This window comes from Equus przewalskii, chromosome 24 (genome assembly GCF_037783145.1).
Source record: "Equus przewalskii isolate Varuska chromosome 24, EquPr2, whole genome shotgun sequence".
NCBI classification, from domain to species: Eukaryota; Metazoa; Chordata; class Mammalia; order Perissodactyla; family Equidae; genus Equus; species Equus przewalskii.
The window spans coordinates 12,992,587-13,016,317 of record NC_091854.1 but is presented as its reverse complement, the minus strand read 5'-3'; the positions used below and the strand labels follow the sequence as shown (position 1 = coordinate 13,016,317).

Here is a 23,731-nt window from a genome sequence, read left to right as displayed (position 1 = left end):
AACTCATCTCTATTTACCAGACTTTCCTGCTTTTAGCACTGAAAGTTCCATGTCCTGGGAACGCCACGCAGTCCCAGGAAAACTGGGTGGTTAGTCACTTTACGACCTTGGTATTTTCGAAGAGTTCAGGTCGTTTTTTTTTTTTTGATAGAATGTGAAGATCTTTAATACATGGAGATTTCTTATAAATCAGTAAGAAAAGACATGAATATGGAAATGTAGAAAAATGAACAGTGGGGATATGCAATTTACATGGGAAGAAATCAAATTGTCCCGCAACATATTAAAACATGTAACAAACTCAGCTCAAGAAGTACAAGTTAAAATAATAAGTTCCCATTTTTTAAAAAAGGCGAATGACAAAGATTTTTAAAGAAAGTGTAACATGCAGTGTTGATGAAGGTAGAGTGAAACTGGTACTCTTATACCCGCTAGAGAAGTGTAAATTAGGTACAACTAGAGGAAATTTGCCAATATGGATTAAAAGCCTTAAAAATGCTATATTTTTTGATTAGTGATTTTGATTCTAGAAATATATCCTAAGGAAATAATAATCAGATGTGCCCATGAAAACATATGATTAAGGATGACCATCGCAGCATTATTTTGCTTCTAAATAGACAACTTATGGTACATTCATATAACGTAACTTTATGCAACAATGAGAAAAATAATATTTTGAAGGATATTTCCTAGCATGGCAATTTTTAAAAATATTTTAAGTGGATAAAACACGATGAGAAACTACATACAGTAAAATATATATGGGTATGTTTGGTGTATATTAAGCATCCTAGAATAAAGATTAAAGGGAAATATACCAAAATATTAATAGTAGCATAAAAATAATTTCTGGGTGGTGAAATTAGTGATGATAAATTCAATTTTATTATTAATTCTTTTTTATTTTTCCATTTTTATATTTTATAATAAGCATGTGTTATTCACATAAATCAGAAAAAGAACTAATAAAAGTTTCAAGATTGAGGGAAATAGTTGGATTTGGCTCCTGAGGAGTATGTGGATGGTTTGGAATAACTAACATGGAGAATATGCTAGGGAAGAAGCAAAGACATATAAAAAATGAGTTAAGATGAGTTTGTGTAGCTAGAGGAAGGCAGATCCACAGACTGAGCTGGACTCGAGGACAGTCAAACAGCTGGGTAGATAGATACACATTTGCAGAGTCAGCCTAGGGGAAAATTCGACATTTCAAATGTAATATGGCAAGTTTCAAAAACCACCCTATGATTTTTCCTCCATAAAATGTTGAAACAAGCTGGAGTCCTCTCCTGGAATGGTCTTCTAGGAAGCGTAGCGTTTATATTTGAAGAACAAAATGACAGGGTTACACGCCTCCATTCAGAAATGAACTTAGTGTTTTTCATATTCACTGCTTCTGAGACTAATTTTCTACTAACTGTATGTTCTCTCAATGTCATGTAGTATAAGGGGAAAGTTACTGTTAGCTAATGAAAAGGATAGGCTGAATGGAAGTGGACTACAGAAAACTCATAATAAGGTGAAATACTTGCTCAGCAACTGGCAAATGTTTGCTTGAATACCAGGGAATCTTATTTCGAAGGTAACCTCGGAGTGAGGAGGCTAAGGTAAAAATATAGTAGGGACAAAACAATCAAGACTTTGAATTTTAAATGTAAAGCAGGATATGATGTACACTTTTCCTTTACAATGTATTTGTATAATAGTTGCCATTAGGATGTATTTGAGGGCCAGCTAAAACGTCTTGCTTCTCTCATGTTTCCTTACATCTTTGGTTCTTTTATAATAAGGTTTATCTTCCCCATCTGAAATCAGCACTACAATTTTCCAACAATTTGTGTCAGGTATTTGCTATATTGTACATGGATACTCATACAAAACGCTCCAGACTTTAACAGAGAACCTAAATTTACAGTAACTAGGGATGGAATCACATCATCGAAAGTCAGACCAGAACTGATTGTGGATAGCTGTCTGCCTGAGGTGGTACATCAGAACTCTAACTCACACTCATGACCCTCTACCGGCACCCTCAGTGAAAATTCCTCTCACCCTACAGAGAACATTAGAAAATTCAATATAGAACATTTCTATTTTATCTTTTCAAAGAATTTCAAAGTGAATATAGCCCCCACGCTTTTTCAAAAAAAGAAAAACAGACTAATGGTAAGAGTATTTTTTTGTGGTGTGGAAATGGAAGAAACTTTCCCACATTTTGGAACAAGATTCTTGCAAGAATAGTGGCAATATTATGAAAGATCATTAAAATATCTGTTTTTCCATGGAAGAGGAGGAAAAGTTAATTTGCACCAGGCCAGTCTCAAAATTGATGGGGAGGCAACAGATGCCTACAGATCCTGTCAGACATTGCAAGTCTTGGCGTACTTTAGAAAGGGAATATCCATTTATGCAAAAGTAAAAATTTAATATAACCCATATCAAAGTCTGATTAGTTCCATGAGGAGATAAAAAAGCAATATGAATATTTAGCTTGTGTATAGAGTTCAAGCAATCATATTCAAAATTATGACAATGATGATAAGCTTGCTTGGTCTGCACAGAGGATATCTAAGGGACAGGTGTGGTGCCTATCTTCAGGTATTCCGATTGCTGAAGATACCTTGGGGAGCAAAGTGAAGCTGGAGCAGGAAGACAAGGAAGGAACTGATACTACCAAGCACTTCTCTGTAATGGGCCAGTTCTAGGTGCTTTAACATATCTTACGTTATAATCTTCTCAACCACCCAATGAGGAGACATTATTATATTTGTTTTATAGGTAAGAAAACTGAGGCTTTGAGAGGTTAATTTACTTTTCCAAGGTCATGCAGCTAATAAATGGTAGAGCTGGAACCCTGGTCTAGATCCATCAAATTCCAAAGCCTGTACTCTTTGGAATCCAATGATTCTCAAAGTTTAGCATGCATATAAGTCACAAGTTGCTTTGTATAGTTACAGATTCCTGAATTTTATGCCTAGAGGCTCTGACTAAGTATGTCTGAGGTGGGGCTCAGGAATCTGCATTTTTAACAAGTATTAGAGGTAATTGTGATGCAGATAGACTAGTGATCATACGTTAATATGTCCAACCATTCCTGACTTAGTTACTGAACACAGTACTTATTTATTGACTGCCTGTGATATCTCTTAGTAAGTACTCTTGTTCATGTAATTATGAAGACAAATAATTATGGCTTAAAGTTCCATGCTTAAATATTTATTGAATGAGTGAATAACTACGTACTAGGTACCAGGCACTGTTCTAAAACCTGGGGTTATGAAGATATATGAAATAATTACTACCTCTAAGGAGCTTATAACTTGCTAGAGATAGAATCTAGTAAGAAAAATCAACCAGTATGGATGATAGAAAAAAGTAAGAATAACCAGCAGGTGATATGGGGCAGTTAGGGCACAAAGCAGATAAGACACAATTCTATTGAGAGTGAGTGGAAACATATAAAGCTTAGGTCTTTAAGAATGAGTGTGTATTTGCCAAGTAGACAAGAAAGTCCAAGCCAGTTGGGGTGAAGGTGGCAATGTGGGCAATAGAAAGGCCCTGGCATCATGACCGGGGGCCTGCAGTTGGAATGGCTACAATGTAGAGAGGAGGCTGGAAAGATCATGGAGCCTCTTTCAGGAATTTGGACTTCACCTAATTTTCTTCTCTATCCATTAGACTAGAGAAACTTGAAGGATTCTTGTATGCTGGCCATGATTCCTTGGAAACTGATGAAATATTTGAGAGATGCATGCTTGAACTTTACTCATTTTAAAATATGGGTACTGGAAGTTAAGATTTCTTTTTGTGTTTAGCACATAGTTAGACACACAGACTTTGCTAAAGTAATAAGGGATGCGTTCTCTGGCTGCAATAAGGAGGTGGGGGCTCCAGGCCAATACCTGGAAAGATTCTTTAACTGGGGACTTTGAAAAGGTGACAACAAAGATTCATGAAATGACTTAATAGTCACTTTGGGAAGATAACTATATACACTTATCACATAGCTAACTAAGGCATGTTTATAAACAACAGATTACAAATGATAAACTCTCTCAATCCCTCTTCACTAGGGAAACTGATGAAAATCTTTAGCTTGGATGGTGACGAAATTTTTCCAGCTCTGATCCAACATGAATTCCCTGTCTTTTATTCCTCAAGCTCTCTTGATCTTCTTTGCTGCCACTGTTTCCTTCCCGAGTCTGTTTATGCTAGGATCGTTCTTCCTTTGTTCTGGTTCTTTACTCTCAGTTTCAATAATTTACTCAACTGTACATCCAAAACAGTTTGCAGAATGATCTTCCTTTCTTGATTTGCTGGTCAAGGAGCTACTGAACTCTATATGATGTGTTCTTCTTCCACTTGGCTTCCCAGGTTCTTCAAGGCGCTTTTGGCCATGTGGTACTGGAAGGGTGTTTTATTCTGACTTTTGGTGGGAACTGTAACATATTTATTGGGACTGGACCTGAAAACCAGACAGAAACACATTTTGGATAATACTAAAAGTCCACCATTCCAATCCCACCCAACCACATTCCCTTTGAGCAGAATCTCAAGGTTATCCAGTTGATAATTTCACATCTACTGTAGCCTAGCTGACCTGTTGAAACAAAACTTGGAAGTACCAAAACAAATATGAGCCACCGTCTATTAACTACTTGTCTCTGACATCCCAGTTACCTGTTTCTCATTCCTCCCGTATAATGGCTCACTATTCTATTCATATAGCACTGATTCTTTATAGTTCATTTGTCAAGTGAAGTAAATGGACACTACCAACTGATGTGAAGGCAACTTACTTTTCTCTGGCAGGGAACCTTAATCAGTTTTAAGTTCATAGCCAAAGCACTAGCGTAATCTCAGTCCGAACACCAGACAAGATAGAATAAAAGGGACACAGATGTACAGAAGATTGTCCCACTAAGTACACTGATATTTTATTTTGGTCTGCCCTTCAAACAAATGTGTCTGTGTGTGTGTAAAGTTTTTAAAAAATTGAAATATGGCCACAGGGATGTCTGTTACAATCGGCATCATGCCTGTGTAGTAAAGTGTTACAGCGGCACCATTCATACCACTGAAGTTCACAATCTGTCAGCATTTCCATTTTAACCCCCTTCTGAGTGAGTTCCAAAAGCTACAGCATTACCAGAGAGCCCATTAATCTTCAAATGTATATAGAGAGAGTTAAATTAAAACTGGTACTTTCCAGTTTGCCTTTAAAACTTTAGGGATTTCACCCCGACTCCCTCTTCCCATTAAAAAATAATTGCTACAAACAATGTGCTCCTGATACAAGATATAGTAGCATGTTGGAGACAGGAGAAGGACAGATTGGGGGAGAATTCTCTATAGAGATATATGTTTTCTAAACCTTTCAGCATATCTCCACCCAAATACCTTTACAGAACTATTATTTGGAGCCATTCTATGGGAGTAACAGGTTCAGGAGTAAAGGAAAGTTTCTACTCAAATTTAATTTTCCTGAATCTCTTCTGGCAATTTTCTTCATTTGTCACAAGACAAAACTGTAGTCTAAAAGTGGTTCAGAAAGGAAAGTTTAATCTTACATCTTTTAATTAGAGTGTGATACTGTAGTAGATGTACATAAACAAAATAATTTTCAAATAATAGGATGAAGATATGTTAACAGATAAGCGAGGTGCTTAGAATCACAGCAGCATACTAAATGGCATCTCCTAATGGTAAAAAATTTTTATCAAGAAATATATCATTCAGGGGTCAGCCCGGTGGTGCACTGGTTAAGTGTGCACGTTCTGCTTTAGCGGCCCAGGGTTCACCGGTTCGGATCCCCCATGTGGACATGGCACTGCTTGGCACACCGTGCTGTGGTAGGTGTCCCACATATAAAGTAGAGGAAGATGGGTATGAATGTTAGCTCAGGGCCAGTCTTCCTCAGCAAAAAGAGGAGGATTGGCAGCAGTTAGCTCAGGGCTAATCTTCCTCAAAAAAAAAAAGAAAGAAAGAAATATATCATTGAAAGAGAGTACATCATGTGTGCATGTAAAATTTAAAGAATAAAACAACAGTATCATATAAGAAATGACATTATTGGGGCTGGCCCGGTAGTGTAGTGGTTAAGTTTGCACGCTAGGCTTTGGTGGCCTGGGGTTCATGGACTTGGATCCCGGGTGTGGACCTACACACCACTCATCAAACCATGCTGTGGTGATGGCCCACCTATGAAATAGAGGAAGATCAGCATGGATGTTAGCTCAGGGCCAATATTCCTCACCAAAAAAACCCAAAAACAAAAACACAAAAGAAAAACAAAGAAAAAGAAATGACATTATTAGTACCTTTAAGCCTCTGTGTGCCCCACTCCCCTCCATCAACCCCCACCCCCACCCAGTCACAACTTCTAACATTTAAAGAAATATTTTAAAAAAGGTTTAGGTTGAAACAATTTTGTTTTCAAGTATATAAAGAATTACTATAGTGGGGCCAGCCCTATGGCCTAGTGGTTAAATTTGGCATGCTCTGCTTCAGCAGCCCAAGTTCATAGATTTTGATGCCAGGCGCAGACCTATACCACTCGTCAGCCATGCTGTGGCAGCGACCCACATATAAAGGTAGAGGAAGATTGACACAGATGTTAGCTCAGGGCTAATCTTCCTAAAGCAAAAAAAAGAGGAAGATTGGCAATAGATGTTAGCTCAGGGGCAAATCTTCCTCAGCAAAAAAATAAAAAATAAAAAAAAGAATTACTATTTACTCAATAGCTTTGTGAAAGATTATGGTGGGGGTTAATTTTTTTCCCCACCAAAAATAAATCCTTTTGATTTTTAGCTTCAAACACCTCACATTTCTCCAGTCTGTCCATGACTCCTTCTCTGAGGCTCATCTAGGTCTTTTCATAGAAAGGGCTCTCCTATTTCTGATCTCTCCATGCCAGCTCAATCTGTCTGCCACAGTTGTTTCCCGGCAGACCTGAAAATAAGAGCGCGTGATTAATAGCAGGATTCAGTGTAACTACACTTGATTCCACTGGCTCTCATCCAATAGGGAAAATGAATCCAAATGATTATATTTGACCCTCTTGTGCTCTAAAATAAGATTTCCAACACGGTCACACTTTTGTTTATTCAAAGATCTCAAAGGTTTCAGATTGGCATGAATTCCAAGATAAAACTTTCTAAATTTACCCTTTGAATTGCACCTTCTAAAATTATTTTTCCTGACATACAATTCTTAGGCTTTCACATTCACTATGATATAGTACTTGTCTCCCATTTTGTTGAAGCAAACACTAAAGCTTATACTAACCACATGAATTAACCATGTAGAGCTATTTTTCTATTTTATTTTGTTTAGTGTTTGCACACAGATTATTAAATCAAAATTCTTTTCCTGTGCACCTGTTGTGTGTGTGTGTGTGTGTGTGGAGAGAGAGAGAGAGAGAGAGAGAGAGACAAGACTCAAGAATCAGTTTCTTTCTCTTTCATTGCTGCTCCTTATTTTAAGTCTATCTATTCAGCTCATGTTTCCACATTTTAATTTAGGAAATAGATTGACCCGAAGGCATTAGTTGGATGACATACAAATCATTTCTCTCCTCGGAGGAAACTTTAGTCACGTTTAAAGACTCTATAACAGTTCCAACAGTCCTTTAAATTAAGGGACTAGTTTGTGTTAATATTGACTAGAATGAAAAGAAATGCAAAATCACTTTGATGTTTAAACTGTCTCAAAATTAGGAATTTAGGATAGTATCTGCCCACTGTAATCACTGATCATTTTCTTCTCAGAGAGTATTTAATTTTTTAAATTTCCTCACCCTCATAACCACTATATCCAATGTGTAAAACAAAATATATGTATCCTAGGACCAGAACAATATATTTTGGAGTATATATTCAAGGGGAAAGTATTCAGAATTCCATTAGTGCCAGCCCAAGAGTATGGAGCATTACTTTGGTTAAAGAAATACTAAATGTGGGTAGAAAATATTTAGGAAATACAAGAAATGGAAAGAATTAGAGTGTGTCTTCAAGAGTAACCAGACTAATTCTAGGAGAGATGAAAGTTCTTCCTAAAAATTTTTGGTTTGAATAAAATGCAAGAGAAACGGTGTTGGATGACAGTAGCTGAGATGAAATTTTTCCCCCATTGAGATTTTATAAAAGAAGGCATATAAAAGGAAAGATTTTTTGAACTCATGGACCAGATTGCATAAACAATTGTTTCCATTATATGAAGGTTAAGCAGTACTTGAATATCATGAATGAATATCAGCTTTGTGTTGAATGCTTCTTTTAAATGCATTGACATTAAGCACATTTATGTAAATAATAGGTGATGCTTTTAATATTGTATAAACATCAGCTTTGTTATGTGATACTTCTGAAAGATTCCACTAACCTTGTTACGTTTGGCTTAAGAAATCAGTGAAATCATATAGGGTTTTTAGGAAATCCACAGGAATGTGTAAAATCCCCATCTCACTCTGGACGAGAGAACCAGTGCTCTTTTCATGTACCTACATTTCTATGGTAGGTCTATAGCTTATAGCTGAAAAAGTGCATGCATGTGCTATAGGCAGGGTGGATTCAGCTCAGTATGGGATCAAATCCTGGAAGCCATGGGATCTCAGGTACATTATTTAATCTCTCTCAGCATCAGTTTCCCAGTTTGCAAAATGAGGGTAATACTACCATTCATGTTCATGGGGCTGCTGTGAAGATGAATGTAAAGTGCCAAACATTCTGGCACACAGAGCACGCTCAGTAAATGTCACCAACTCCCAAGCATCCTTTGAGGTTTACAGTCCAGGCACTGTTTATCCCAATTTTACAAATCATGAAACAGACTACAAGACAAAGCTAATCAGTGGCAGAGTCATATTAGGGTTACAGGTCTTCCTGATGATAACAATAATAACAACAGTAGTAACGTTGTGATTTTTACTATTCTTAGGTAATGACTATCATGCTGGTTGGTTGACATTTTACTCTAAGACAATGTACTTCAGGAATGGTGTCATGATGAGAAAACTGAATCCATTTATTGTTCCAAAATAAAGAAATAGAGCAGAAGTTTCTGGGATTGAACATATTGAGCAGCTAAAGATTTCAATGCCAGGAATTTATCTTGTGTAATAAATACAAACTCGTTTTCTTCTTTGCATTTGAAATTTGTTTCTTATTTGCAACTCTCATGAAGCTTGTACTGCAGGCAGGCAATAAACTAACCTCTCACAGAGGGAAAGGGCTCTCTTCCCTAGCTGCATGGTGCAAACCCAGAACAGCCAGACACAGCCCTGTTTCCACTTGGAAACAAAATAAAACAAACGTTGCAATTATTTAAGCTATCAGTTTAAACTGAGGTGCATCTGTCTCCAAATCCCTCCACAGGGTAGCAATTACTGGTTTTAATGTGGATGATTTGCCACTAATCAAGACCTGTATTTGTCTCCCTGTAAATAAATGTGTATTCCCATGGCTAGTTTACACGTGAAACAAACATTCCTAAGAATCCTAGATTTTGTTTGCTTCAGACTCAGCCAGTTCACCAGGTCCTAGCAGGTAGATCCCAAGTCTGTGCTGTGAGAGACATATTTCAGTAACAAAGACACTGCTTATAGTACTGGCTTCTAAATCTAATACAGTCAGGAGAAGAAAATCTTTCATTCCCTTTATTGGCTTCAATATTTTTGAAAACTTATGAAATCTGTGGCAATGTGGGTACAGAGTAGAGTAGGATATTTCTTTATAAGTCAATCAATGTTGGTCCAAGGTAAGGTTCTAGAGGGGTTAATTGAAAGGATTATTCAGATACGCATATGCACTCCCAAGGGCACACACACATATACACACCCGCACACACACTATGACCATGTGAAGCCAGTATGCGTTCACAAAGAAAATCTGTATTGGACAGGTTGGCAAAACTGGTGGATCAAAGGAACAGAATGCATTTTGATACAGTGTATCTGGATCTCAGCAAGGCATTTGACTAGATTTTTATGATACTCTTATAGAGAAAAGAAAGAAATATGTTTTAGATGATAGCACAAGCCAAAGAATATATAATTGCTCAAGAGATGTCAATTAATAAATAGATATGAATCTGCATAAATATCTTCCAGCACATAGAATTCTGATGTTGATTCTTTCCAAGTTGAAGTTTTCAAGTTTTTAAACAAGGACACTCAGAATATTTGCGGATGCTGATCAAATTTGCAAATGGTATAATGTTGGGATTTGAGTGGGGTGACCAACTTGTGCCAATTTGCCTGAGACCTTCCTGATTGGAGCACTGCAAGTCCCAAATTCTGGGAAACCCCTTAGTTCCAGGCAAATCAGGGTGATGGTTAGTCACCCTAGATTTGAGCAGTAACTCGAAGAAGGAGTAAGAAATTACCAGGCAACACACAGGAAAGCACTGGTTCATGAGAATCAGAAACTCCTAGTGTATTTGAGGAGTTATAAGCGGTTCAGGACTGCTGGAGCAAGTGCTGTTAACAAGAACGGATAGTTAAGAATCAGGTTCTACAAGATCTTTCTTTTTTTAAATTGTAGTGAAATATACATGACATAAAATTGACCATTTTAACCATTTTTAAGTGTACAGTGGCTTTAAGTACATTCACATTGTTGGACAACGATCACCACCCTCTGATCCAGAACTTTTTTTATCTTCTTAAGAGGAAATTTTGCACTTATGAAACATTACCCCTATTTACCCCTCCAACCAGCTCCTAGCAACCACCATTCTACCTACTGTGTCTATGAATTTACCTACTCTAAGTACCTAATATAAGACAAGTTGTACAGTATTTGTCCTTTTGTGATAAGGTTATTTCACTCAATATCTTCAAGTTTCATCAGTGTTGTAGCATGTGTCAGAATTTCCTTCCTTTTTAAGGCAAATTGTGTGTATATACCACATTTTGTTTATCCATTCATCCACTGGTAAGACACTTGGGTTGCTTCCACATTTTAGCTATTGTGAATAATTTCACCATAAACATGATTGTACAAATATATCTGTTTGAATCCCTGCTTTCAATTCTTTTGGGTATGTACCTAGAAGTAGGATTGCTGGATCATGTGATAATTCACTTTTAATTTTTTGAGGAATCACCACACTGTTTTCCATAGTGGCAGCACCATTTTACATTTCCACCAGCAGTGCACAAGAGTTCCAATATCTCCACATCTTTGCCAATATTTATTATTTTGTGGGGTTTTTGTAGTAGTCATTTCAATGGGTGTGAAGTGGCACCTCATTGTGGTTTAATTTTCATTTCCCTAAAGATTAGTAATGTTGATTATCTTTTCATGTGCTTATTTGCAATTTGCATATCTTTTTTTGGAGAAATGTCTACTTAAATCTTTGCCCATTTTTTAATTAGGTTGTTTGTTGAGTTGTAGGAGTTCTTCATATATTAAAAATAGCCATCATGATGGATGTGTCTATAGGATCTTAAAAGTCATCAAATGCATTTAGGATTATCCTCTCACAAGATGAAACCATTTAAGAATTTTGAGCAGGTGGTGTCAAGAGATTTAAATTTTGGGTGGTTCACTCTGGAGGGGTTAAGGAAAAAGACTGAAGGGGGTGAAGCCTGAAGCAAGGAGACAATATAATTAAAAGCTTTTATAATTAACAGTCAAGAAGCAATGAAGACCTTTGGTAGTGAATTTGGGGAGAAAGAGATATATGACATTTTAACAGGGCAATATCAAAAGGGCTCAATAACTGATGAGCTGTGAGTGGGAGAAATCCAAGATGACTTCCTGGCTTCTGACTTAGGATATTGGGAGGATGGTAGCATCATTCACCAAATTCTGGAGACTAAGGAAAGGTAAAAACAGTTTTGGATAAATTGAATATGAGGTACCTGTGAGGCAGCCAGGTGGATATGACCAGTTGGTGGTTGAATATATTTATCTAGAGCTCAGTGTGAAAGTCTGGGCTTGAGATATCCTTAACACTGAGTAGGTGAACCCTGAAACCATAGATTGTCCAAGGACAGTGTGTGAAATAAGAAAGAAACACTAAAATTTATGGGCCTAGCAGAGAAAGAGAAGCCCACAAATAAGAGCAAGAAAGAATATCATGAAGGTGAAATCTGCAGGGATACAATTTCAGCGCCATATGAGAAGAATGTTCTAAAAATTAGAGTCCTCCAAAAAATGGGGAAAAAAAATCCTTTTGTTCAAAGTGAATTCCCAGCCCCTGGGGCTGTTGTCAGAAGCAGGACAACCACTTGTCTGGATGTCCCAGGAGGGCTTCATTCCCTGCTGAGGATTTGTTTTCCATGCTAGGAGTATACTTTTTAATGATTAGAAAAACCTACTGTTTCATCATAAAACAACGTGAATTAAAAAAACCCTGGGAGACTTTTACTTGTTTAATACTTGAGGTTTCCAGGACTGATTGAATTCATTAAGGAGAAATACACGAGCCTTTTTTAGTCTTCCAAGTCAAGGGCTAGGCATATCCTACTTAGAAATTGCTGCAAATATTTTGGGAATATAGGCCAATATAATAACTATGCTCCTCTTATAAATAATGCTTGCTGAAAGTCTGAGACTTACTAGCCAAAACATTTTGGTTCCAGTAGGATGAGTAAGAGAACTTGCCAGCACTTTGGAAGACAACTCCCCCTGTATCAAAGGAAGGCTCTGTGTGTGTTACAGTTTTATTTACAGTTATTAAATATGAATAGGGAACAAAACGAATAAAGGAAATATGAATAAGAACATAAACCAGAATTATTCTTGTTCTGTGTCCCAAATCACAAGGCTTGCAGAATCCCGGGGAAATGGAAAGCGACAGAGTAAACCTCTCTAAAGAGACACTTGATAAATATTCCATCTTCTGGCTGGAAGGAAAGAGGAACCTTTCCATTGGGTCCTTTATTTGGTTCCGTAACTCATAACAAGGCCCACCTGCCTCAACATGCTGACTGACAGCACAGCTGCATTCTCTCAGACAAGGCCTGCTCCTGGGACACACCAGACCTGGATGAAGTTCAGATCACCAGTTAATGTAATCCCATTGCTGCTCTCTGAGGAATGGTAACTGGCTTTCCAAGCAAATACGAACAGTCTGGGAATCATCTCTATAGTCTTTACATAGGCAAAGCTGTTTGGGAATGAAGGCAATAATCCTTGTTGACTTAAAGCCTGAATTATTCATTTTTTGACACCCCACTCATACCCGTCCCTGAGAAAGTGAGGTTTCTATAAAAACTGCACCATTCTAATATCCTTTCAGGCTCAGACAATAAGGATCTGAACTGCATCTCTATCATTTATTACCTGTATAACCTTGGCTATCTTTGCCTCAGTTTCTTCACCTGTCAAATGAGATTATTATGAGAAATGTTGTAATACATAAAGAGCTGATAACAGTGTAGGTACATAATGCTCAAGAAATATATGCAGGATACGCAGGGTTTCTGTACCTTTGATTTAGAGAACTCCTCAAACTAACTGATGTTCTTCCTGAGCAGGCAATGGAAGAGGACCAAGGATGCTTAGTAAATTAGCCTTTGGTTCAAAGTCTAAATAGGTTGCCTCACTTGATGAACTATTAGTGTGAATTCCCTTTTCACACCTCTTCTCCAGGGTCTGGGGTCTCCAGTCTTTTTCTGATGAGGAGCTATTTGTGATATAATGACATCCCCAAAATCTTCAGCAAGCTGTGTGAGGTCCTTAAAGTTCCAGGTGATGAGAGGTTTGGAGGCAGGAGAAAACCAATTGCTAAGAATTGACATTATCTAGTTCATTGGCTCAATTTTTGAACTAAAGTATCTTTCTATCATAAGCTATCACCATTATCATCAAATCATAGAATTTTAGAGCTGGGAGGGGCCTTTAATTATTAATCTTACTCCTTCACTTTATATATATATGAAGAAACTGAGACACAGATGCTAAGTCATTTGCTCAATATTTCTAAACAAGTTAGTGGTAGAGAACTAAAATCCACCCTTCCTGGTTCAGTTCCCTCATTTGTACTTTTGTCCTACAAATATTTCTTAGACTCTTAGGATGTGCAAAATATTGGGAGTAAGGAGATGCATAAAACATTTCAGCCCTCAAAAATCTTATAGCCTATGGGGCCAGCCCTGTGGCCGAGTAGTTAAGTTCCCACACTCCACTTTGGTGGCCCAGGGTTTCACTGGTTCGGATCCTAGGCGTGGACATGGCACAGCTCATCAGGCCATGCTGAGGTGGCATCCCACATAGCACAACCAGAAGGACCTACAACTAGAATATATAACTATGTGCTAGTGGGCTTTGGGGAGAAGAAGAAGGGAAAAAAAGAAGATTGGCAACAGATGTTAGCTCAAGTGCCAATCTTTAAAAAAAAAAACAACTCATAGTCTAGAGGAGAATTCTTCCAAGTAAAGGGACCATTATCATACAGTGTGGTAAAGATGGAGTGCTGTAGTGTTAGTTGGAAAGATGTCAGAAGGACATGTTATACTCTACCGATAACATCTCATCATCACTGAGGAGGATCTACTCCATGTCAACACTGTCCTAGGCTCTAGAGATACAAATGTGAAAAGGCACAACTGCTGCCCTCCGAAGGCTGTAAAACTTATCGCAAATACAGTACCAAGTTGCCCATTCCATGCTATATGAGTGTTCCAGACAGTATGGAGCTAAGGGGACTTTAGAAGATAGGGAGCTCACCAAGGGATGGGACAATTGGAGGAGATGCCATGGCATTGGTCTTTGAAGGAAACAACAACCACAGGAGGGCATTTTGTGCTAGGAAATTATTCTATGAATTTATTCTTCCTTATATCAAATCTCATTCCTTCCCCCAATATGACGGCTGTTCTCATGACAGTCTTTTTCAGAATTTACAAGAAAGTACTTAAATGTGATGGAAAGCATCCTTTCCTCTGCCAGATGTCTTGTTTTCTCTATACTTCCTAGCTTATCCTCTCTCAAGGATTCCTTTTAAATTCAAATGCATTTTAAAGATTATTACCATATTCTATTCTCCCTATCCTACATCAGCTGTCCCTCAACAAGTCCCTTTCCAAGTCCAGCCTCTTAAGAAATATTTCAAAATATATTTTATTTTTCATATTAAACTTTGACATTTTCCAAACATAGCTCAATATGTTACTTTTAAGTAAAAAGAGTTTTCCAAACAAAATTGTCACAATATGCTACTATTAAATGTTTTCCAACCATACATGTGTGTGTGTGATGTGAATTTTAAAATTACTATTAAAGTCTACTGAGTAAATGAATAATGAGAAAACATTAATATCAAATGCGTAGACATTATTATCTAAACTTAGATAAACTGGGATTTTTTCCAAATCAAATGTGAAATCATCAGTCCAAGATGATTAGGAGAAAAATGATGTAATAAAATCAACTTTTAAATAGCTATGGCATGTTGCATTTCCTAGGAATTGTCAAATGTTTGCTTAAGAACTGCCAAAGCAATTGAAATAAAAGATAAAGTACCCAGACAACTCCTTAAAATCATATTTCTAAAAAATTATAAATTTCCACAATTCTGTACATTATTTAGGGGAAAAGTTACTTTCCCAGGAAGAAAACTTCACTTTAAAAAACCACTCCAGTATTTCCCTTGCTAAGAAATAAGCCAGATGGTTCCAACGTGTGGAGTTTTACTTGGGAAAAAAATCAGAAATACAAGGAAACTTTAGTAACTGTTTGGTACTAACTACCATTGTGTGACTCCTACAAGTTTTCTTCTTGATGAAAGATGATGGGATAATAATCAATGTCTACCAAAAAACAAAATGAAAAAGCAAAACCCTGGAAACCATCAGCAAGTGATTATACGGGGTCAGTATGACATTCTAGAAAGAACCCGGACTGGTATCAATATGCCTGAAGTTGCCACTTAGCAAGCGGAAGAGAATAGATTCCATAGAAGTGTTTTTAAAATGCTTCATTTTAAGCGTACCGTTTGATGTCTTTGACAAATGTATATACCTATTGACACCATCACCTCAAACAAGATATGGAATATTTCCATCACACTAGAAAGTTCTCTCATGTCCATTGCAGTCAATCCTCTTCCTCATCCTTGCCCCTGGCAGCTACTGATTTTATTTCTAGTACTATAAATTCGTTTTACCTTTTCTAGAACTTCATACAAATGGAACCGTGTAATATGTTCTCTCTTGTCTGGCTCCTTCCGTTCAGTTGTTTTTCAGAGTCATCCATGTTGTCAAGTGTGCTCCTTTTTTGTTGTTGCACAGTGTATTCCATTGTATAAATGTATGATTTATTTATCCATTTCCTTGTTGGTGGACATTTGGGTTGTTTCCAGTTTGGGACTATTATAAATAAAACTGCTATGGATAATGTATGTATCATATTACTATTTGATTTCCATTTGTCCCTTCAAATTTTTGTTCCTGTTTCTCCTTTCCTGCCTTTATTTAGGTTAATCAAATATGTTCTTAGTATCCCTCTTATTTATTCTATTGGCTTCTTAACAATAACTTTTTGTTTTTAATTTTTAAATGGTTGCTCTGGCACTAACAATAGGCATATTTAATTTATCAAAGACTATTTATAGTCCAGTATTTTACCGCTTCTCTCTTTATACCTGACTCTTCATACTTCCCATGTCACAATTGTAATAATCTTACAAAAATATAACTCCATTTGCCTGCCCTCCCTTTGTGTTATTGTCATATCTTTTACTCCAACATAGCTGTCAATCTCACTTTACAATGTTGTTATTTTTCTTTTAAATGGTGAGTGACTTTTATATTTACCCATTTATTTACTATTTCCAATGCCCTCCATACCTTGCTATAGACTGGAGTTCCATATGGTATCATTCCCGTTTAGCCTGAAGAATACCCTTTATCATTGCTTAAAATACAGGTCTTCGTTATAAGAATTTTTGAAGATTATTTCCACAATTCTCCCAAAATTGGATCAACAATGTTTTTCTTTCAGCAATTTAGAAATATTATTCCATTGCATTCTGGCCCCTATTGATGCTGATAAATTTGCCATTATTTGTATCATTATTCTCCTGTATTTAATGTCTTTTTTCCCTCTACTTTCCAGATTTTCTCTCTTTGGTTTTCAACAATTTGATAGTTTTTTTTCTTTAATGCTGTTTGTTTCTTGGATAGAAATCAATGTTTTTTAAACAAATATAGGAAAATTTCAGTGATCATGTTTTCAAATATATATTCTTCTCTATCCTTACTCTCCTCACTTTTGGGGACTCTATTACATGTATGTTAAACCATTTGATATTATTCCACAGGCCATGGGGCACTGTTAATTTTTTTTAATTTTTTTTCTCTGTTCTGCAATTAGAAAATTCCTGGATTTTTCTTCAAGGTAACTGATTCTTCAGCCATCTATAATTTGCTGTTAAGCCTATCTGGTGAATTTTTAATTTTAGCTGTAATTTTCCATTCTAGAATTTCTGTTTGTTTTTGTTTTTGTTTTTTACAGTTTTTGGCTCTCTGCTGAGATATCTTATCTGGTCCTTCATTAAGACTATATATTCCTTTACTTATTTGAACACATTTTCCTTTTGTTCTTTTAACATATTTCTAATAGGTATTTTAAGTTTTTTTATCTGCTAAAACTAACATGTGAGCACTCTCGGGGTTGGTTCATATTAACTGACTTTTCCTTGACTATCAGATTTCTTTGCATGTCTAATAATTTTTTTCTATATAAAACTTTGTAGATGATTCATTGAAGAGACAGTGGACTTTGTTACTTTCTTGTGAAGAGTGTTGATTTTTGTTCTAGAAGTAGTTAAATTGCTGGCTGAACAACTTGAACTTGGGTAACCTCAGAGTTACACTTTGTTAGCATGGTTCTGTGGAAAGTTCAAGGTGTTTTCCATGTTCCTGTCACTTGGTCATATTTATCTCTACAGGGGACACAGAGTTTGGAAGTTAAGACTTTGTTACAGTAGACCTCAGGTAGGTCTTATTCTAGAATGTGGTTCTTACTCACAAGGTATGGCCTTACTGGCATTTCAGCTAAATGGCTGGGATGTTAATGAGATATTAACTCAGTCTCTCCATTTTGATTGGGCTGGAACTCCAATATCCTCCAGCACTGCTTGGACTCCAGCCTACTGGGCCAGGGTCAAGAAAGTTTCCCTGAGGAGGGCAAGAGTGAGGCTCACCTTGTGAGCTTTCCTTCTCTCAGAGATTAGTTTTGTGCTACCTCTGGTTCAATGCCTAGAAAGAATTGCCTCATGTATTCTGTTTAGTTTTATAGTTGTTTATGGCAGGAGGCTAGTCCTGTGCCAGTTATTCAGTCTTATCCAGAAGCAGAAGTCCTCCACAAGCATACGATGACTTTGCCTTCTGGCTTGGATACTAGATGGTAATTGTCCCATCAATTTCCATAGGAAATCTAGGAACAGGAGCAAGTTTGGAAGGAATGATGATGACTCAGGTTTTGTTCATGTTGCATAGGAGGTGTGAGAGAGGCTGGCAGAAGATAGCGATAGTTCTATTCATTCACTAACACTTGTACTTAAAATTGATCACCACTTATTCATGATAGTGATAATTTTATTGATTCATTAACACACTTAAAATTGATCACGACTTATTCATGCACAAACTATTCCTTTCTATTTTATTACCTTTAAATAGCTTCATTAAATTAAAAAAAAATAAATGTGAATAGCATTAATTTTGACTCTTCCTTGAGTTATTTTAGAATTGGAATCAAAGTTATGGTAAAGAAAATGTTTGTTTCCAAAGTGACTTATCAAAAACTTCAAGGTTTTTTTTTCTTTGAGGGGGGAATGAGCATCTGTTTAATCTTGTGATGAAATGATTTCTTTCTTTTTCTTCCACCCTGTGTAAGCATTATCTCTCGGCTACAGTAGGCTAGAAATAACTCTGTGCCACACACGTTACACTGAAGTAAAATGCCTACAATGTACCAAACACAAACATGAAACTGGTGCTGACACAACTGGAGGAACACGAGCAATAACAATGAGTATGTTTGGGTGTTCCTGTGGGCTGTCAGGAATCAAAGTAAAAAGCACTGTTGCTGTACAACTCTGAGCCATCACTATTCCACTAGAGGTTTCAGTTTTACCAGTTGTGGAATGAAGGGCAGTTGGGGATTAGATTGTGAAATTCTTTTGGCAGTCATTCAGGGGCAGCCACTGTTGGAGAGAAATTACACTATGTCCATTGCTGCATAACTCTGCAGAACAGCTTCCTGCTTTCATCCAGTCCGTGGCATTCCTCCTATATGGCTGGGGGCTAAGGCGGCTGCGACCCTGAACCAAAGATCCACAGTGATTTGTATCCTCCGGCTTCCCCTCTAAATGTGTTAAATACTAGCCCTCATCTAAAAGAACATTTTGGTGCTGCAAGTTTACCGATTTCACTCCCTTCTCCCTCTTCCTCCCCACCCTCTTTCCCTTCCTCTCCTGGCCTTCCTCTCCTCTCCCCCTACTTCCCCACTCTGACCTGTCTCTGACTATCTCATGTTCTGCTATTTGTATGATGTGGATGCGTATTAATTTGAACTAATCTGGGTTGCACAAAGACAAACAGAAAGTCCTATGGTTTGCTTTGAGAGTTATAGCAGAAGATGGAAGAATTCATAATGATTTAACATCCTTTAGCTAGCTTGGTGACCATTAGAGGGTAGGCTGCTTTAAAGTCTGTATCTTATTTATTTATTTATTTAAATCCCTAGTGCCTAACCCATGGAAAGTGTGCTTGACAAATCTTCGCTATCGAGTGAACACCGGAAAAAGACACCTGTTCCAGTTACTTTGGCCTAGGAGACTCCAATGAAAGGTAACATGTTGGCATTCCATCTTCTTCAGTCCAAACTGCCCTCATGTGCTTTCCTGACTCAGTGGAATGAAATAGGCATTCTTTACCAAAGAAATAGATGTTGGCCAACTTTAAAACTTGAATCCTGGCCTCATCAGTTACTACTTACCTGTGTGACAATGGACAAGCTACTTAACATCTCTGGGCCTCAGTTTTCTCATTTGTAAAGTGTGGATAATAATTGTACTGACTTCACAGAATTATTGTGAGGATTAAAAATCAATAGCATTACATATTTGCTGGGCAAAAAAAGATCTTAATATATAGTGATTACTACAATTATTATTATTGAATAATTTTTAAGGACATAAAGAATGGTAATTTTTATAAATGCCCATCAGAAGCAATAAATATACATACTTTGGTTATTAACCAAAAATCTAACTATAGACCAAGATTTTTTTCTAGAAAAAAATTAATTCTCATATAAGCGAAGATTTTGAAGTACTTGTAGCTTATTCTTATGCCTGAAGTAATGTATAGGTATGTTTATTTACTTGATAACTGTAGTTGTCTGAATTGTGTCCCCCCAAAAGTTATGTTGAGCTCCTAACTCCCAGTACCTGTGGATGTGACCTTATTTGGAAATAGGGTCTTTGCAGATATAATCAAGTTATGATAAAGCATAGGATTAGGGTGGGCCCTCAATCCAAAGACTGGTGTCTGTATATGAGAAAGGAGAGGGATGTTCAGACACAGAGACACAGACACACAGGGAAGAAGGCCATGTGAAGATGGACACAGAGACTGCCGTGGTGCAACTGTAAGGCCAGGAGCACCAAGGACATCGGCCACCACGAGAAGTTAGGCAGAGGCAAGGAGGGACTTCTCCCTACTCCTTCATGGGGAGTACAGCCCTGCCGACACCTTGATTTTGGACTTTAAGGCTCCAGAACTGTGAGAGAATAAGTCTCTGTCGTTTAAGCCACAAAGTTTTTGGTACTTTATTATAGCAGCTCCAGGAAACTAATGTAATAACTGACAGAAAAGAGGGATCATTTTTTCTCCATTTTTTAAGTTGCTTGTGAAACAATGCTTTAAAAATATCTTCAGTTGGATTTTGTTTAAAATATATGGTTTGTAGGCAGGAACTTCACACTTCATTTTCCTTTTTAAATTTTTTGGAGGGGAAGGATATTTATAAACTATGGAAAAGCAACTACAGGAAGAGGTGTTTTAAACATGGGGATATGTTTAAGTAATGTTACTGATGTTTAAGGAGTGTGAGTTACATTCTAATACTGTGGAAGTTCTTTATAATATTTTCCAGGAGATGGGGTTTTTGAACTGTATGTGCAGGAAACCATTACATGGGGAAAATATTGCTTTAAGGGCCCCTGGCTGGGACTTTTAAGAGTTATGTATGAGAAAACACTGAGACTGGGGGAAGGGAAAGATGTTATGACAAAGTGATCTTGTATTATGCTCCAAAACACCAAATTCTGGGGAGTGTTGGTAAGCATCCTTCAAATTCATTCGTATTCATTGTTTTTGTTCACATTTCTGGAGTTGATTTTGTTTGCATTAAAAAAACAATCTCCTTTGAGGTAAAATCAAAATTTAAACACAAAACCTTTCAACCAAAAGCACACTATTTTTGGGATATCGCAACTCTATTAGGGTAGAGGACACATGACCAGCTCTCTAAATTATGAACTCACAGCTGAGGTCATTAAGTAATAGGAGGCATCTGGGCTTGGACAGCAGCAGCATTGGGGAGAAGCAAGGGCTTTGAGGTTACAGAGCCCAGACAGTTGTAGGACATGGGCCAATTCAGTTACATTGATTTTACCTTTTGGTTTTCTCACCTATGTAATGGGATAATTCTTACCTCATTGGTTCTTGAAAGGATTATTTGAGCTAATATATGCAAAGTAGATAGAATAATTTCTAGCATTTGTAGAAAGTCAATAAATACCTTTCCTCATTCTTCAAAAAATTTTTAACACACATTTGAGATCACCTCTCTGCCTTTACATCCAGGAACTGGGGAGACGCTGGATGAAATTCCAGCACTATGTTCATGGACCCAAGTTATGGGGCGATGACTAGACAGTTCCAGCATCTGCCTTAGCAGCATAGAACCTGTTAGATTTCCCTTGGAAGGAGTAGAAGCTTTCCATCATTCCAGGCAGTGCCTGGAATTGCCTGTTTAGGTGTAATCACATTCTGTTCCAGAGCTTGAAGGGGATTTCTGCTCACTTTGCAATTCCAACATCGTGCAAAGGAAAGACTACTGAATTGGGAGCAATGAGAAATAGGCTGGAGTAAATCTCTGGAATTTATTTGGTCCCTAATTCCTTCAACTGTAAATTCAGCAGGTGAGAATAGATTCATTTCCAAGATTATCTTGAAGCTATGTTAGCTGAGGTATGTTTTGGAGTCAGGCAGCCATTGCTTTGAATCTCAGCCCCACTATGTAATTGTTGTTCAATTTTTGCCAAGTCATTTAACTTCTTGGAGCCTTAGTTGCACAAATTGTAAAAGAGGGAATAATACTTAATTGAAAGGATTGTTGTAAGGATACTGTGAGGAAAAAATAACACCTGGCACAAAGCAGCTATTCAATGAACGTTGGTTCCCTTTTACTAGATCAATGGTTCTCAAACGATAGCATGAATCAGAATGACCTGGAAGGCTTGTTAAAACACAGAGGTGGGGACCCTAGAGTTTCTGATTCACTAGGTCTGGAATAGGGGTCCCCAAATTTGCATTTCCAACAAGTGCCTAGACAGTGCTCCTGATCATGCATTGAAAACCAATGCTCTGAATCAGGAGTCGACAAAGTACAGCACCTGGGCCCAATTGACCCGCTGGTTGCATTTGTAAAGAAGTTTTATTGGAACACATCCATGCTCGTTGGTTTACATATTGTCCATAGCTGCTTTTGCACTATAATGGCGGAGCTGAGTGGTTCCAACAGAGACTGTACAGCCCACGAAGCCTAAAATATTTACCATGTGGCCCTTTACAGCAAAGTTAGCAGACCTCTCCTAGACTATCACGCCGTGTTCTTCCTGAGGAGTTTGGGGCTCTGAAAATTTGTTTAAAACTTCTTTTCGGTCAGGAGGCCTTAATATCTTCCCAAATATTAGAAAAGTGAACTTTGTAGGCCTAAGACTTAATTAACTGAATCAGAGAAATATAATGGTGTTCGTGCACAGCTGAGTTGTTAAGGGGCCTTGCAGTTTGACCCTCAGCTCCACCGCTTACTGCTGTGTGGCTTTGGATAAGTTAGTTCACTTCTTATATGTTAAATGGGGATAATAATAGTACTTATCACATAGAATTATTATGAGAATTAAAAGGAGTTACATAAGTTGAAGCATTTAGAAAAGTCCCTGGCATACAGAAAGCCCTAAATAAGTGTTAGCAGCTACTACCACTACTATTAAGAAAGAAAGAATCTTCAGTCTGCTCTGTTCTCAGAAACATTATTTCCCCTCTCCAGGTTTTTCAATCTTTTTAATTAGTACAGGAGATTGTTAAGTGTATTTGTTGTGTGTTTATGATAGCAATGCAGCCACTTTAGTTCAAAATATTTGATCACAAATGTTTCTTTCTCTAATAATTATCAAAACAAAGTGAGAGAATTGCATTTTTATGGGGATGATTCATTAGAATTAATGACAAAATTAATAGGACCGACCTTACCAAAATCCTTGCCTTCCCAGCAGTCCTTTGTGGAGCCTTAAAAGCTTTTCTGAAGTGGGAAGGAGATCAAAGATCCTTTAAATCCAAAAACCCAGCATAGCATACTAAGGAATCTCTGTGGTCAAGCTGAAATTTCTATCTTGAATTGTTTGTTCTGAGTCTGAAGCTCTCCAGAAAAGTCTTGGGAAATAAGTTCTCTTTGGGTTCTGTCATTGGGCTGTCTTGCTT

At 37.3% G+C, this 23,731-nt stretch overlaps 1 long non-coding RNA gene across 3 annotated transcripts in view; it reads left to right on the top strand.

Moving 5' to 3' along the window:
• Positions 1-23,731, top strand: part of LOC139079168 (uncharacterized) — a 196,059-nt gene that overhangs the window by 58,842 nt on the left and 113,486 nt on the right. For all 3 annotated transcript variants that reach the window (XR_011532523.1, XR_011532525.1, XR_011532524.1), the window contains exon 2: positions 19,707-19,810. This is a non-coding gene — a long non-coding RNA (uncharacterized lncRNA). The remainder of the gene's footprint in view (positions 1-19,706; positions 19,811-23,731) is intronic.